Source organism: Topomyia yanbarensis, chromosome 3, assembly GCF_030247195.1.
Source record: "Topomyia yanbarensis strain Yona2022 chromosome 3, ASM3024719v1, whole genome shotgun sequence".
Taxonomy (NCBI): Eukaryota; Metazoa; Arthropoda; class Insecta; order Diptera; family Culicidae; genus Topomyia; species Topomyia yanbarensis.
In genome coordinates, this window is record NC_080672.1 from 80,101,456 (window position 1) to 80,117,403 (window position 15,948).

Genomic DNA, 15,948 nt, shown 5'->3' on the forward strand with positions numbered 1-15,948 from the left:
AAGTTTGTGCAAATTGGTCCAGCCCATCTCTGAGAAAAATAAGTGACATTTTTTACACATACAAACCTTTTACCATCTCGACGAACAGAGTCGAATGGGATATGATACTCGGCAATCCGGGCCGGGATTAATTTGTCAATTTTCACAGTGATTGCATGACCTTTCTATATGAGTAAGACAAAAAGGTCATTCATACACTGCAAAATTGCAGTGTGGCCGCACTGCCAAAATACACCCAGGTTTTTTTTTACGCGGGGGATACGTACCGCGTAAAACAAAACCGCGTAAGAAAACCGCGTTGATTGGAAAATCCGCGTAAAAAAATCGCGTTAATTGGAAAATCCGCGTAAAAAAAACCGCGTTAATTCGAAAATCCGCGCAAAAAAAAACTCAGCAAAAGACTTAGAATATTTTTGGAAGTTTTTTTTTGCGCGGATTTCGCAATTAACACGGTTTTTGCAAAAAATATAAGTCCTTTTGAATGCAAAAGACTTAGAAGATTTACGGAAAGATGGAAGAGACGGGTCTGGAAGATTCCTTATGGCCCGCACCCCAACAATATGGGTATTTTCGGAATGGTCTTGAAGAGTAGGTTCCAGAAATTGATTTTTGACGTAATTTTGAAATAAAAGATGGCGACTTCCGGTTTAGCGAAATTCGCTATAACCCAATCAATATGGGTATTTTCGGAATGGTCTTGAGGAGTAGGTTCCAGAAATTGATTTTTGATGTCATTTTGAAATCAAAGATGGCGACTTCCGGTTTAGCGAAATTCGCTATAACTCAATCAATATTGATATTTTTGGAATGTGTGAATTGGGGGTTTGAATTTATTCAAATTAAACGTATTGCTTAAATTTAAGTAAATTCAACTGTTTAATTAAAACTATTTGTACTACAACTTCAACTTGCTAAAATACCAATATTGATTGGGTTATAGCGAATTTCGCGAAATCGAAAATCGCCATCTTGGATTTAAAAATGGCATCAAAAATCAATTTTTAGAACCTACTCGTTAAGATCATTCCAAAAACACTCATATTGACTGGGTTATACTGAATGTGGCTAACCCGAAAGTCGCCATCTTGGAATTCAAAATGGCGTCAAACATCTATCTTTGTCTACTACTCGTCAAGACCATTCCGAAAATACCCATATTGATTGGGTTATAGCGAATTTCGCTAAACCGGAAGTCGCCACCTTGGATTTCCAAATGGCGCCAAACATAAATTTCTGGTACCTACTCTTCAAGACCATTCCAATAATACCCATATTGCATGGGTTGTAGGGAATTTCTGCTAAACCGGATGTCGCCATCTTGGATTTCAAAATGGCGTCAAACATAAATTTCTAGCACCTACTCTTCAAGACCATTCCGAAAATACCCATATTGTTGGGGTGCGGGCCTTAAGGAATCTTCCAGACCCGTCTCTTCCATCTTTCCGAAAATCTTCTAAGTTTTTTGCATTCAAAAGGACTTAGAATATTTTTTGCCAAAACCGTGTTAATGGCGAAATCCGCGCAAAATAAAAACTACCAAAATTCTTCTAAGTTCTTTGCATTTAAAAGGACTTAGAATATTTTTGCAAAAACCGCGTTAATTGGAAAATCCGCGTAAAAAACCTCGTAAAAAAACCGCGCAAAAAAAAACCGCGTAAAAAAAACCTGGGTGTAATAGCTTCATGAGGTGATTCTTCAATATTCTTCGCGTTATTTGGAAAATCCGCGTAAAAAAACCGCGTTAATTGGAAAATCCGCGTAAAAAAAACCTCGTAAAAAACCGCGCAAAAAAAACCGCGTAAAAAACCTGGGTGTAATAGCTTCATGAGGTGATTCTTCAATATGATAATTTATGCTTAACGTCCATTATGCCTAACGTAATTGGCGTAGATCGCAGAGCAGCGGCAGAGGCATGTGTGCTTTTAAAAAGGAAGGCTACGAGAATCGAACTGTTTGAGCAAACGAAATGCCCATAAACCATCCTTGCTCAGGGTGTTTGACAATAATTCAGTATATTTTAGTACATTGACGAGTTATTGCAATCATTTGCTGTGTTTTGATGGTTGTGAAGTTTGGCACGAAGTATATTTGTGGTCTTTTGAACAGGCTGTGTCTTAATTTGCTTGGGAAACCATAAACCGGGACAAGATTAAGTACATGATAGCTGGTAGAGAGCGTGGCAGCCTGAGCTGTGTTAGTTCCAAGGTGGAAATGGAGGAGGTATGGTACAAGGATGTCGACAAATCTTGGAACATTTGTGACGTTTGATAACGATGTGAGCCGCGAAGTAAAAAGGAGTATTGCAGTTGCGAATATGACTTTCTATGGTTTGTGTAGTCCAGTAGTTTGTCTATAGACTTACACAACACTTGCTCTATACTAATCGCTGATACTCACTGTTGCTTTGGACGACTAGGAGGTACAGCCGTCGAAAAAGCACGCTATCGAATGAATTCTGCGTTCAATACTGCATGAATCCCGAGCTGCGCCAATTATACAAACATGCGTTCATCGGAAGACTGATAAAAGACGGAAGACTACAGTGGGTTGGACATGTATTTATTTATTTTAGTATTTGAGAAAGGTCGCACAGACACTTATGAAATAATTCGTAACCTAACCACTGTTTTGACACAATGAAACATTGGACATTGGAACATTGGACAACATTATTAAAACATTTACAGCAAAAACATCCAAAGGGTTGTTTTGTCCGTATAGAGTACGATGATTCGGAAATCGCAGAACTTCCACACATCAAGTCTGTCCTCGAGGAATATTGGAGAACTGGATGAGGTCGTACATTTCGGGAAAAACCTCGTACTTGCTCAAACGAGCGTTCTAGCAGGCACGAGAATAACTGATTTTGTCGTCAATTATTAGCGAAAAGAACATTTACCCCCATGAGCAACGCGTTGCTGTAAACCGTGAGCTCCGCAAACCCCAGAATGGTAAATAAATACAGTAGTGGTAGTGAAATTTAGCAACCATTCAGAAAATAATTTCGATACATTTCGCCATCAATTCTACCTGGTCGTTACTGACCGTCGGTTACACCCGGATGAAGGTGTATCCCAGAATCATGATTGATAACCCGCTCAAATCACACGCCTATCAGGATCAAGTAATCACACGTGTCTAACTTTTGTATGTTCTAAAATTCCGCAAATACTACCCCACCATCAAATCAACACAATCATCATATTCTCGTGGGAAGGCAAAAAAAATCGTCTCGCGCTAACATGACAAATTACGACCGTTTACGTTGACCGTGCGCGTCGCCCCGCCTACATTCGCATCGTTCAACTGAAATCAAAGCGCGGTGGCAGTTTTATGTGTGCCATATTTCAACCAAATAAGAAGAATCCAAAGACTTCACCAGAGTTGTTGCGACAGCTTCGTGCCGTTCTTCTTGTTGGTCGTTATACTAACGCCCAGCTTTTTTTTTTGTCCCTCAAACCGATGATGTATCGGCGAGTGTAGGCGTAGGCTAACACCACCAGATCACCCAACGGACACGATATAGGGTTTTCAAGGCGAAATGTTTTGATCCACTTAAGTGATATTAATCATTTCCGATTGCGCCACGAAAAACGTGGAAAACATAGGTCACAATTGCTACCTTGAAGATTTAGAGAAATTTACATGAACTCATGGTGTTCTCAAACTCACTGGTCACCAAACTATACACCGTTTCGGTGCGGGTTCTTCAAAAACTTCTTTCCTCCAAAGCAATCCCACACCGAGAAATCTGCGGATGGAACGACCGGCCGGCCGTGAGGGGTACCGAGATGGGTATATTTTTGGGATATGCCAACAAAGTTACGACAAACTCACGCACGACGTTGTTGTCGGATAATTGGGTCAACGACTACACTCCTCTTTCTCTTCTTTTCTTTCAAGTCTACCAAGTGTGTTGTGTGTGCGCCTATGCGAGTCTTCCTCTCACACTCCATTGCTATAGCTGATAAAAATGCCACCTATTGCTGCTATGCGATGTGGCAGAGTAGAGCAGAGCAAACGGAACAGAATCAGATATCGCACGCATCAGTGATGCCGCGGTTAGATCCTATGCTATGTAGGTCTTGCTTTGATATTTTCTAGGGCTGCCATTTGACGATTACAGCTAGCTGCATGCGGGTTTCGTTTTCCGCAAGGGGGTATAAAGGGAAGGGAGAATCTATGGCAGATGGTAGGTGGGTGTTCGTAGGTAGGGAAATTGATATGTGAGTAGGCATTAAGACGATGGGGGCGAGAAAGTGAAACTAGACTTCGAAAGGGAGTAGTGTGTTCGAGATTCGCTTTCTGCATTCGACAACCCAATCGGATGGAAATGACTTTGTTGTGTGAGCGGCTTGGAAGAACTTTAAATATTATGTTATTCGTTTCGAAATAAGTATTCAAATGTTCTTTGGCTGACGATGTTTAGACAGTTGTCTGAAAATTTCAGATCGAGTGTAGGAGTATCGTTTCGAAGATTTGGCAAGCAATCGGTAATTGCGGTCATAAAACTATGGAAATTTGAAGCGTGAAATTTAACATTCATAATTAAAAATTCCATAAAAGTTACTTGTTTGGCAATCAATTTGTCACTGTGGACTGAATGTCCAGAAACACAGAATTTTTGAATACTGAATCGGCTCACCTAATTCCTAATGCCGGTAGGAGTATCTTCTACGAATTTGATTTAAATCTGATAAAAATTAGAACCGAAGCTGAAAGAGGGACTGAAACAGAAACAAACGGGATCTGAAACAGAAACTACGGAACGGAAAGTAAAACCGAAACTGAAACAGAACAGAAACCGAAGCAAAAACTGAAATGGAAACTGCAACTGAAACAGATCCTGGAACAGAAACAGAAACTGATACAAAACTTCTTTAGAAACTGAAACAGATACTGGAACGGAAAGTAAAATATAAACTGAAACAAAAAAAAAATAACAGAAATTGAAATAGAAACTGAAACATTAACTGAAACATAAATTGAAACAAAAAGGGCAACTGAAACAGATATTGAAACAAAAACCGAAGCAGAAACTGAAACAGAACAGAAACTGAAACAGAAACTGAAGAAAAAACTGAAATGGAAACTGCAACTGAAACAGTACCAGGAACAGAAACTGATGCAAAACTTCTTTAGAAACTGAAACATAAACTGAAAGGAAACTGAATCAGAACCTGAAACAGAAAATGATACGCAAACTGAAACAGATACTGAAGTAGAAGCTGAGATTGAAACTGAAACAGAAACTGAAACAAAAACTTAAACAGAAATTAAAACAGAAATTGAAACAGAACAGAAACTGAAACAGAAACTGAAACAGAAACTGAAACAGAAACGGCAACTGAAACAGAAATTGAAACAGAAATTGAAACTGACTCTGAAACAGAACCTGAACAGGAGCTGAAACAGAAAATTAAACAGAAACTGAAACAAAAACTAGAATAGAAACTGAAACAGAAGCAGCTACAGAAACTGAAAAAGAAATTGAAACAGAAACTGAAATAGAAATGGAAACAGAAACAAAAACTGAAACAGGAACTGAAACTGAAACATAAACATGAAACATAGACATGAAACAGAAACTGAAATTGAAACAAACTAACAGAACAAAAACTCAATTAGGAAACTGGGGCAGAAACTGAAACAGATACTGGGACAGGAACTGAAACAGAAACTGGAACAAAAACTTAAACAGAAACTGAAACAGAAACTGAAAAAGAAATTGAAACAGAAACTGAAACAGGAACAAAAACAGAAAACTAAACAGAAACTGAAACAGAAACTAAAATAGAAACAGAAACCGAAACAGAAATAGAAACAGAAACTGAAACAGAAACTGAAACAGAAGCTGAAAAAGAAACTGAAACACAAACTGAAAAGTGAAACAGATACTGAAACAGAAACAGAAACTGAAACAGAAACTGAAACAGAAACTGAAACAGAAACTGAAACAGAAACTGAAACAGAAACTGAAACAGAAACTGAAACAGAAACAGAAACTGAAACAGAAACTGAAACAGAAACTGAAACAGAAACTGAAACAGAAACTGAAACAAAAACTGAAACAGAAACTGAAACAGAAACTGAAACGAAAACTGAAACAGAAACTTAAACAGAAACTAAAACAGAAACTGCAACAGAAACTGAAAAAGAAACAAACGGAAGCTGAAATAGATACTGAAACAGATACCGAAACAGAAACTGGAACAGAAACTGAAACAGAGCCTGAAACAGAAACTGAAACAAAAACTGAAACAGAAACTTAAACAGAAACTGAAACAGAAATTGAAACAGAAACTGCAACAAAAATTGAAAAACAAACAAACAGAAGGTGAAACAGATACTGAAACTGATACCGAAACAGAAACTGGAACAGAAACTGAAACAGAGCCTGAAACAGGAACTGAAACAGAAAACTAAACAGAAACTGAAACAGAAACTAAAATAGAAACTGAAACAGACACAGCAACAGAAACAGAAATAGAAATTGAAACTGAAACAGAAACTGAAACAGAACCTGAAACAGGAACTGAGAAAGAAAATTAAACAGAAACTGAAACAGCAACAGAAGCTGAAACAGAAACTGAAACAGAAACTGAAACAGAAACTGAAATAGAAACTGAAACAGAAACTGCAACAGAAACTGAAACTGAAACAGAAACACACAGAAACTGAAACAGAAAATTAAACATAAACTGAAACAGAAACTAAAATAGAAACTGAAACAGAAACAGAAGCAGCAACAGACACTGAAAAAGAAACTGAAACAGAAACTGAAATAGAAATGGAAACAGAAACTGAAACTGAAATAGGAACTGAAACTGAAACATAAACATGAAACATAGACATGAAACATAGACATGAAACAGAAACTGAAATTGAAACAAACTAACAGAACAAAAACTCAATTAGAATCTGGGGCAGAAACTGAAACAGAAACTGAAATAGAAACTGGGACAGGAACTGAAACAGAAACTGGGACAGAAATTGAAACAGAAACTGAAACGGAAACGGAAACTGAAACAGAAACTGAAACAGAAACTGAAACAGAAACTGAAACAGAAACTGAAGCAGAAACTGAAGCAGAAACTGAAACTGAAACAGAAACTGAAACAGAAACTGAAACAGAAACTGAAACAGAAACTGAAACAGAAACTGAAACAGAAACTGAAACAGAAACTGAAACAGAAACTGAAACAGAAACTGAAACAGAAACTGAAACAGAAACTGAAACAGAAACTGAAACAGAAACTGAAACAGAAACTGAAACAGAAACTGAAACAGAAACAGAAACTGAAACAGAAACTGAGACAAAAACTGAAACAGAAACTGAAACAGAAACTTAAACAGAAACTGAAACAGAAATTGAAACAGAAACTGAAACAGAAACTGAAATGGAAACTGCAACTGAAACTGAAACAGAAACAGAAACTTAAACAGAAACTGTAATAAAAACTGAAACAGAAACTTAAACAGAAACTGAAACAGAAATTGAAACAGAAACTGCAACAAAAACTGAAAAAGAAACAAACAGAAGGTGATACAGATACTGAAACTGATACCGAAACAGAAACTGGAACAGAAACTGAAACAGAGCCTGAAACAGGAACTGAAACAGAAAACTAAACAGAAACTGAAACAGAAACTAAAATAGAAACTGAAACAGACACAGCAACAGAAACAGAAATAGAAATTGAAACTGAAACAGAAACTGAAACAGAACCTGAAACAGGAACTGAGAAAGAAAATTAAACAGAAACTGAAACAGCAACAGAAACTGAAACAGAAACTGAAATAGAAACTGAAACAGAAACTGCAACAGAAACTGAAACTGAAACAGAAACAAACAGAAACTGAAATAGAAAATTAAACATAAACTGAAACAGAAACTAAAATAGAAACTGAAACAGAAACAGAAGCAGCAACAGACACTGAAAAAGAAACTGAAACAGAAACAAACAGAAACTGAAATAGAAAATTAAACATAGACATGAAACAGAAACTGAAATTGAAACAAACAAACAGAACAAAAACTCAATTAGAAACTGGGGCAGAAACTGAAACTGAAATAGAAGCTGGGACAGGAACTGAAACAGAAGCTGGGACAGAAACTGAAGCAGAAAATGAAAAAGAAACTGAAACAGGAACTAAAACAGAAAATTAAACAGAAACTAAATTAGAAACCGAAACAGAAATACAAACTGAAACTGAAACAAAAACAGGAACAGAAACTGAAACAAAAACTGAAACAAAAACTGAAACAGAAACTTAAACAGAAACTGAAACAGAAATTGAAACAGCAACTGAAACAGAATCTGATACAGAAACTGAAAAAGAAATTGAAAAAGAAACTGAAACAGGAACTAAAACAGAAAATTAAACAGAAACTAAAATAGAAACAGAAACCGAAACTGAAACAGAAACTAAAACAAAAACTGAAACAGAAACTTAAACAGAAACTGAAACAAAAACTGAAACAGAAACTTAAACAGAAACTGAAACAGAAATTGAAACAGAAACTGCAACAAAAATTGAAAAACAAACAAACAGAAGGTGAAACAGATACTGAAACTGATACCGAAACAGAAACTGGAACAGAAACTGAAACAGAGCCTGAAACAGGAACTGAAACAGAAAACTAAACAGAAACTGAAACAGAAACTAAAATAGAAACTGAAACAGACACAGCAACAGAAACAGAAATAGAAATTGAAACTGAAACAGAAACTGAAACAGAACCTGAAACAGGAACTGAGAAAGAAAATTAAACAGAAACTGAAACAGCAACAGAAGCTGAAACAGAAACTGAAACAGAAACTGAAACAGAAACTGAAATAGAAACTGAAACAGAAACTGCAACAGAAACTGAAACTGAAACAGAAACAAACAGAAACTGAAACAGAAAATTAAACATAAACTGAAACAGAAACTAAAATAGAAACTGAAACAGAAACAGAAGCAGCAACAGACACTGAAAAAGAAACTGAAACAGAAACTGAAATAGAAATGGAAACAGAAACTGAAACTGAAATAGGAATTGAAACTGAAACATAAACATGAAACATAGACATGAAACATAGACATGAAACAGAAACTGAAATTGAAACAAACTAACAGAACAAAAACTCAATTAGAATCTGGGGCAGAAACTGAAACAGAAACTGAAATAGAAACTGGGACAGGAACTGAAACAGAAACTGGGACAGAAATTGAAACAGAAACTGAAACGGAAACGGAAACTGAAACAGAAACTGAAACAGAAACTGAAACAGAAACTGAAGCAGAAACTGAAGCAGAAACTGAAACTGAAACAGAAACTGAAACAGAAACAGAAACTGAAACAGAAACTGAAACAGAAACTGAAACAGAAACTGAAACAGAAACTGAAACAGAAACTGAAACAGAAACTGAAACAGAAACTGAAACAGAAACTGAAACAGAAACTGAAACAGAAACTGAAACAGAAACTGAAACAGAAACTGAAACAGAAACTGAAACAGAAACTGAAACAGAAACAGAAACTGAAACAGATGCTGAAGCAGATACTAAAACAGAAACTGAAACAGAAATTGAAACAGAAACTGAAACAGAAACTGAAACAGAAACTGAAACAGAAACTGAAACAGAAACTGAAACAGAAACTGAAACAGAAACTGAAACAGAAACTGAAACAGAAACTGAAACAGAAACTGAAACAGAAACAGAAACTGAAACAGATGCTGAAGCAGATACTAAAACAGAAACTGAAACAGAAATTGAAACAGATACATAAACTGAAGCAGAAAGCCAAAAAAAATCAAGGGAATTTCTGTAAACAAAATCATTGAACCCCGGATTTTTTCGTGTTCAGCTGATGCATGATCGGAGAAAGTCAGCCGAAATCAATCATCCTAGCTAGTACAATGTGCACAGATGCTAAAACGATTTGCCCCTACTTTTCCTGCTAAGCCCGTGGTACATCCCACATGTGTGCTCTCATTTATTTATTATTATTCTAAATACGTTCCTAACAAAGACCTTGTGAAGGTAAAAGACAACCACGCGCATGAAGACAACTCGGGATGCGGATGTCAGTTTTCCTATAACGGTTTCGGTCCGTTCTCCGTGCGGTGCGCTTCCTACTAGACACAGAGACAGAACCAAGGGACACTACCGCTCTAGCTCGGCACGCATAATTTCAAACTTCTCAACCGGTCCGTCCGCCTGTCAAAAGACACATGTCAAATGTTTATATTCTCATTCATTTTTTCTTTTTTGCTGCTGTTGCTGTGTTCCTTCGCCTACTTAAACAGACTTCATCCTTCTCCGTCCGTCCACCATCCATTCTCAACACATGTTCTGGCTTCGTTTTACAGATCTAGTTGAGTAGGAGCAGAATCGAACCTAGCAGCAGCAGCAGGAGGACGACACATTTTGACGAACTAAAAATCAACATTTTTCCGTAAGCTCTCCCCCACCGCCGTGCTTCCCCGTTCCCATTTACCATACGCCGTGACGCTGGGGATGAGAGGGAAGATGCTCTAATTCGTTAATGTGATGGATTTTCGTACGGTTTGGGTTTTCCTTTCGTCCGGAGATATCCGAACTCAGACTGGGGGAAAATGAGGACAAAACTAATGACTTTCCACGATTGACGACTGGCTGCTGCGGCCACCCCGTTGAGAGTGCCGCCGCATGCGTATTTTTTCTTCCTCCTGTTCTTCTCGCGCTGATGTCGGTGGTTGCTCGTTTGCTGGCGGACAGCCGCCGGTTCGGCACTTTCGGAAGCTGCTATTAAGAACACGCGTGACTGATTTAGAGTGATCTTGCAGGGAAAGAGAGAGAGAAAAAATCAGATTACTAACGCGTCGCGCGGTATTGAAACTCACCATGAGCCGTTAGTTGTTTGTAGAAAAACCGGTTTCGCCGATAGCTACGAAACAAACGCACATGCGAAAGTTGTCTCGCTTAGAAATCGTGTGCGAGTGGCTAAATTACCCCGGTCGGTCCACCGAGAGCCTTGGTGGCGATTTCTGCAATTCCATCAACTGCCTTAGGTCAGAGTGGGCCTTCGACAAGCTCGACACTAGTGGGCCAGTAAAGGTTGCGTTGCTTTGACGCTGCTGTGTTCACTAATAATCACCCAAAGAGAGTGTTGTTTTCCGTAAATTCTTGGAAATTTCCATACCAGACGCATTTCCTCTGTCCCATTAAAAAGCTGTGCGAGAATATCGACATCACGGCTACAATTTATATTTCTATCCATCCTCTGAAATGTCCAAGGTATTTGACTTTGACTTCTCCCCCTCTAAAATTTCAACTTTTATGACAAAAAAAACTCACGCACACATTAGCGAACCCGCATTGTACCAACCGGGGCCTGTCAGCTGAGCAACCGCTTTCGAACAACAACCGAGCACCAGCAGTGGCGCAGTCGACTACGTCTATCAATCGTTCTACTAACTCGGGTAGAGCTACTATCTATCTAAGTATGCGGTGCAATGCATCAGCGCAGTGTTTTGGTAGTAAAAGTAGGCCACCGCACCAAGATCAGACAACTAGCGAGCGAGTGTGCTCTCTCTATCTCTCACACACACACATATAGAGACCCATCAACGTCAATGAATAATAGAAGATCTTGCTCCTATCCCACAGCCATGATGATCGCAATCACCCCGTTGTTTGCTCACTGCCGCCATCACCACCGTCGCCATCACCATCGCCTCCGCCTGTTGGTTGCTAGGCAAATTGGAAAGAGAAATGCGCCGCCGCGATTCCACGACGAACCGATCGCGATGTTGGACTGATGACGAGAAACGCGTCACCACCACCACCGTCCGTCCGTCCGTCCATGGTTTGGCGCGATCGTCTCCATTGCTCGAACCGGCCGACGACGGATATCGAGGGAAACGGGGACACGTCCATCGGAATGGCGGCGGTGGCGGTGGAAAACCAGGCAAATCCAAGTCAAGTTCGGAGAAAGTGAAATGGTAGGTGAAAGAGAAACATACTTACACAAACGGTCGGTCGGTGGCGAAATGGTGGTTGAAAATGAAAAACTTGTTGCCGCCGTACCTTGTCTACTCCATGAGATGGGCCGGCGGTGGTTGTGGTGGCGGCGGCGGCGGTGGCTGTAGCGGTACGATACGATCAGGAAATGAGGGCTCCAGGCGATGTCACTTTCATTTCGTGTTGTCATTTCGCGGCGCGTGTGGCGGTCGAGATTGGCTTTTGGAGCGAAGCGGAACATGTGAGCTTTCGGCGCCGATTGGGCTGGATTGGTGTTTTCGAAAGATGGTTGATTTAGAATCAACTAAACCGAACAGAAAGTGTTCAAAAAAGATTTGAAGTTAAATTAACTTCTGTTCTGAATCGTTAAGCATACGTTTTTGTTTACTGTACTATACGTTAATTATTTATCATGGAATCATGTAGTACTTACTTAACAGAAAACCTCGGATTCCTTGGTCACATACATAATAAAGAGTCAGTTTGACAGATTTGACAGATGAGTAGTAACGGAACACTACTTTAATTTTGCCATGGAGAGAAAATTGGAATAAAACCATGTAGTACTTGAAGACATCGCTTTGATTTCATCAACAATCAGAACTTCTGTGCTTGCGGGACATCATCAGTGTGTAACTTTTTGCTTGCGACCGTCAGTAGTATGTCGTCTTGTATTTAGCGAACCAGCGCCGTGCACTCTGTACCGCGATACTAGGGAATAATATTTTCCACTCCACTCATTATTCTACGAATAGATTGATAAGATTGATGCAATAATTGCGAAGACAGGATTAAGTAGATGGAAAATTGACCAGAAAGAGAACATTTAGAAGATTGGAAAAATTAAAGATCTGATATTGATAAACATAAACAATAACGAAGTTACCAAAATTAGTACAACTAATAAAAATACATGGAATAGAATCAAAAAACAGTAGCAAAAATTAAATAGCAGGAATTGAAAATGAATTAAAAACAATAATTAAATAATAGTGGTAAATAAAATAAAATAAAATAAAATAAAATGAACAAAATAATACAGTTCTAAAATATTGAAATTGTGACACATTAAATTGAACAGGCAATATGAAAGAGAGAAATAAAATAATAAAAATTAAGGAAATAAAATTAAATTAAAAAAAACAGTTAAAATAACACATAAACAAAATATGAAAATATATGAAAAAACTAGCGCCAATTTGGTGCTGGTTTGGACTTCTCTAACTAGCATTAAGTTGGTCTTAGTTACTGACGAGGAGAATCCGAAACACATATAAACTATACTTTATGTTACGTCTTGTGTCCTTATGCACAAAAATTTGGCATTATCCAAAAAATTGTAATCTCGTTTAAAAATTATAATTCTATAATTTTTCATGTCAATTTTTAGTATAAGTCAGACAAAAAAGTATATACTTCCAAATAATTTTTGAGTAAAAGAAATAAACAAAAATCAATAGAACAAGACCTACCCTTGGTGTTAGCAGGAAAACTATGGTTTCGAGAAATACGCCATTTTTAAGCCGTCATTTTGAATTTTCGAAAAAATAAATCATTTTTTTAATTATCGATAAATAACGAATAAAAGATAGAAAGCATGTCATTTTTAATTTTTCCACAAAAAATTCTCAACTATTTCATTGATTTTCCGCCGAATCCAGGAGAAGAGCCCATTAAATTGGTGTTAGCTACTGAGGAGGGGAGTTCGAAACACTAAAAAACCAAAAATGGAAGAATGCAAAAGTAAACTGAAACAGGAAATTACAAAAATAAAATATTATAGAAAAGTACACTAGTAAACAAATATGTATTTTAAAACATCAACAATGAACAATAAAAATTCGATAATTAAAAAATAATGAAATATGTACAGGTATACTACGATAGTAATTTTTTTGTTTGATTTTGAAAACCCGAAAAAATGGAAAAAGTTTTGAAAGGTCTTCAAAATTTCAGATTTTCGAATTTCAAAAAAATGAAATTTCGGACACGTTGTACACATTTCAATTTCTTGGTTGTTTTTTTTTGTCATTTCTATGCATTCCAGCTAAGGTCTTCCACTTTCCAAGAAGCTCAGCGAATGTCATAGCGTTTTGTTTACCAATTTTAGAGAAGTTCTGTGAAAATACACCATTTCTATGAACTGCAGAATGTTCATAACTTATGGCATACTTCTACTAAGCACAAAATTTTTAAATTTCTAGATTTTTAAATTCTTAATTTTTCAAATTTTTGGGTTTTCTAATTTCCAAATTTTGAAATTATTAAATCTCCAAATTTTTAAAATTTTAGTTTCTTAATTGTTTAAATTTTTAAATTCACAATTTTTTTAATTCTTGAATTTAGGTTGATAAATTTAGAAATTTTTAATCCTGAATTTTGAATTCCTAAATCTTTAAATTTTAAAATTCTTCCGTTAACAAATCTTTAAATTCTAAGACCTTTTAATTTTTAAGTTTTAAAATCTTTCAATTTTTTTAACTTATAGATATATAAAAAAATTTAAAATTTTCAGACATTTAGACTGTTATATATTTAGGCGTTTAAATCCAAAGATTTTAAAAATTTTGTATAAGGTTTTTAAATATTAAAAATTCTAAATTTTGAAATTTTCAAGATTTAGAACTGTCAAATCTTTAAGGATTTCCGATGCCTAAATTTTTAAATTTTCATGTTTTCACATTTTCATAATTTGAAATTGTCAAATCCACAAATTTTATTTTTTCTCATTATCTCATTTTCTAATTTAAAAATTTTGATATTTCCAAATTTTCGAATTTTATATTTTTGTACTAAATTTTTAAATCTTTGAATATTTAAATTTAAAAATTTTCAGATATTAAAATTTTTGAATGCTTAAATTTTTGAATGTTTCAATTTTCAATTTTTTTTTAATTTTTAAATGTTTTAATTTTTTAATATTGAATTTTTGAATCCTTAAATTTGTATAGTCCTATATTTTCAAATCTTTAAATTTTTAAATCTTTGCATTATTAAATTTTAAAATTCTTGAATATTTAAATTTTTAGATTCCTAAATTTTAAATTTTTGAATGCTTGAATTTTTCATTCTTGAACTTTTAAGATTTTAGAATTTCAAAATTTTAAAATTTCAATATTTTAGTTTTTTTTAATTTTTCGATTTTTTTTTAAATTTTTAAGCATTTAAATTTTCAAATTTTCGAATATCAAATATTTAAATTTTTTAATCTTTCAAATTTTATATTTCTGCCGATTCGAATTTTCAAGTCCTCAAAATCACAAATTATTGAATTTTCGAATCTTTGAGTTTTGGAATTTTGAATATTCGAATTCGCCAACTTTTTAATTATCAAATTTTTGAATTTTTTGATTTCTTTGAACCACCTAAGTAGAAATTTTTAAATCTTCAGATTTAAAATGTTTATATTTTCAGATTTTCAAATCTTGAAATTTTCAAATCTTATTTATTTTTATTTTCTAATTTTTAAATCTAATTTTTCAAATCTTTAAGTTGAAAATAAGTTTTAAATATTCAAATCCTCAAATTTTAAATTTTTTGACATTTTGATTTTTTTTGAATTTTCAGAACGTTGAATTGTCAAGACTACAAATATAGGAAAACACGAGATTTCAAATTTTTCATTTTTTCTATTTTCAAATTTTATGACTTTTAAAAGTTTCAAACATTTGAATCCTTCGGATTTTAAAATTTTTCTGCTTAAAAATTTCCGAATTTTTGAATGTTTCTATTGCAGTTTACAAAATTTCCTATTTTTTGAATTCTTGAATTTTTGAATTTTCGGTTTAATGAATTCTACATATTTTGATTAAAAATATGAATTTTCATATTAAAAATATGCTAAATTTGAAATATAAAGCATTTCAAATTTCAAGCTTCAGATTTCAAATTTAAAATTTCAAATCTCAAATTTCAAATTTGAAGTTTCAAATTTTAGATTTCAAATTTCCAATT

General features: G+C 35.4%; 1 protein-coding gene across 3 annotated transcripts in view; it reads left to right on the forward strand.

Annotated features, from left to right (window-relative positions):
- LOC131686776 (ecdysone receptor) overlaps positions 1-15,948 on the forward strand; it is a 923,983-nt gene that overhangs the window by 694,489 nt on the left and 213,546 nt on the right. The gene's annotated exons all lie outside the window — the stretch shown is intronic.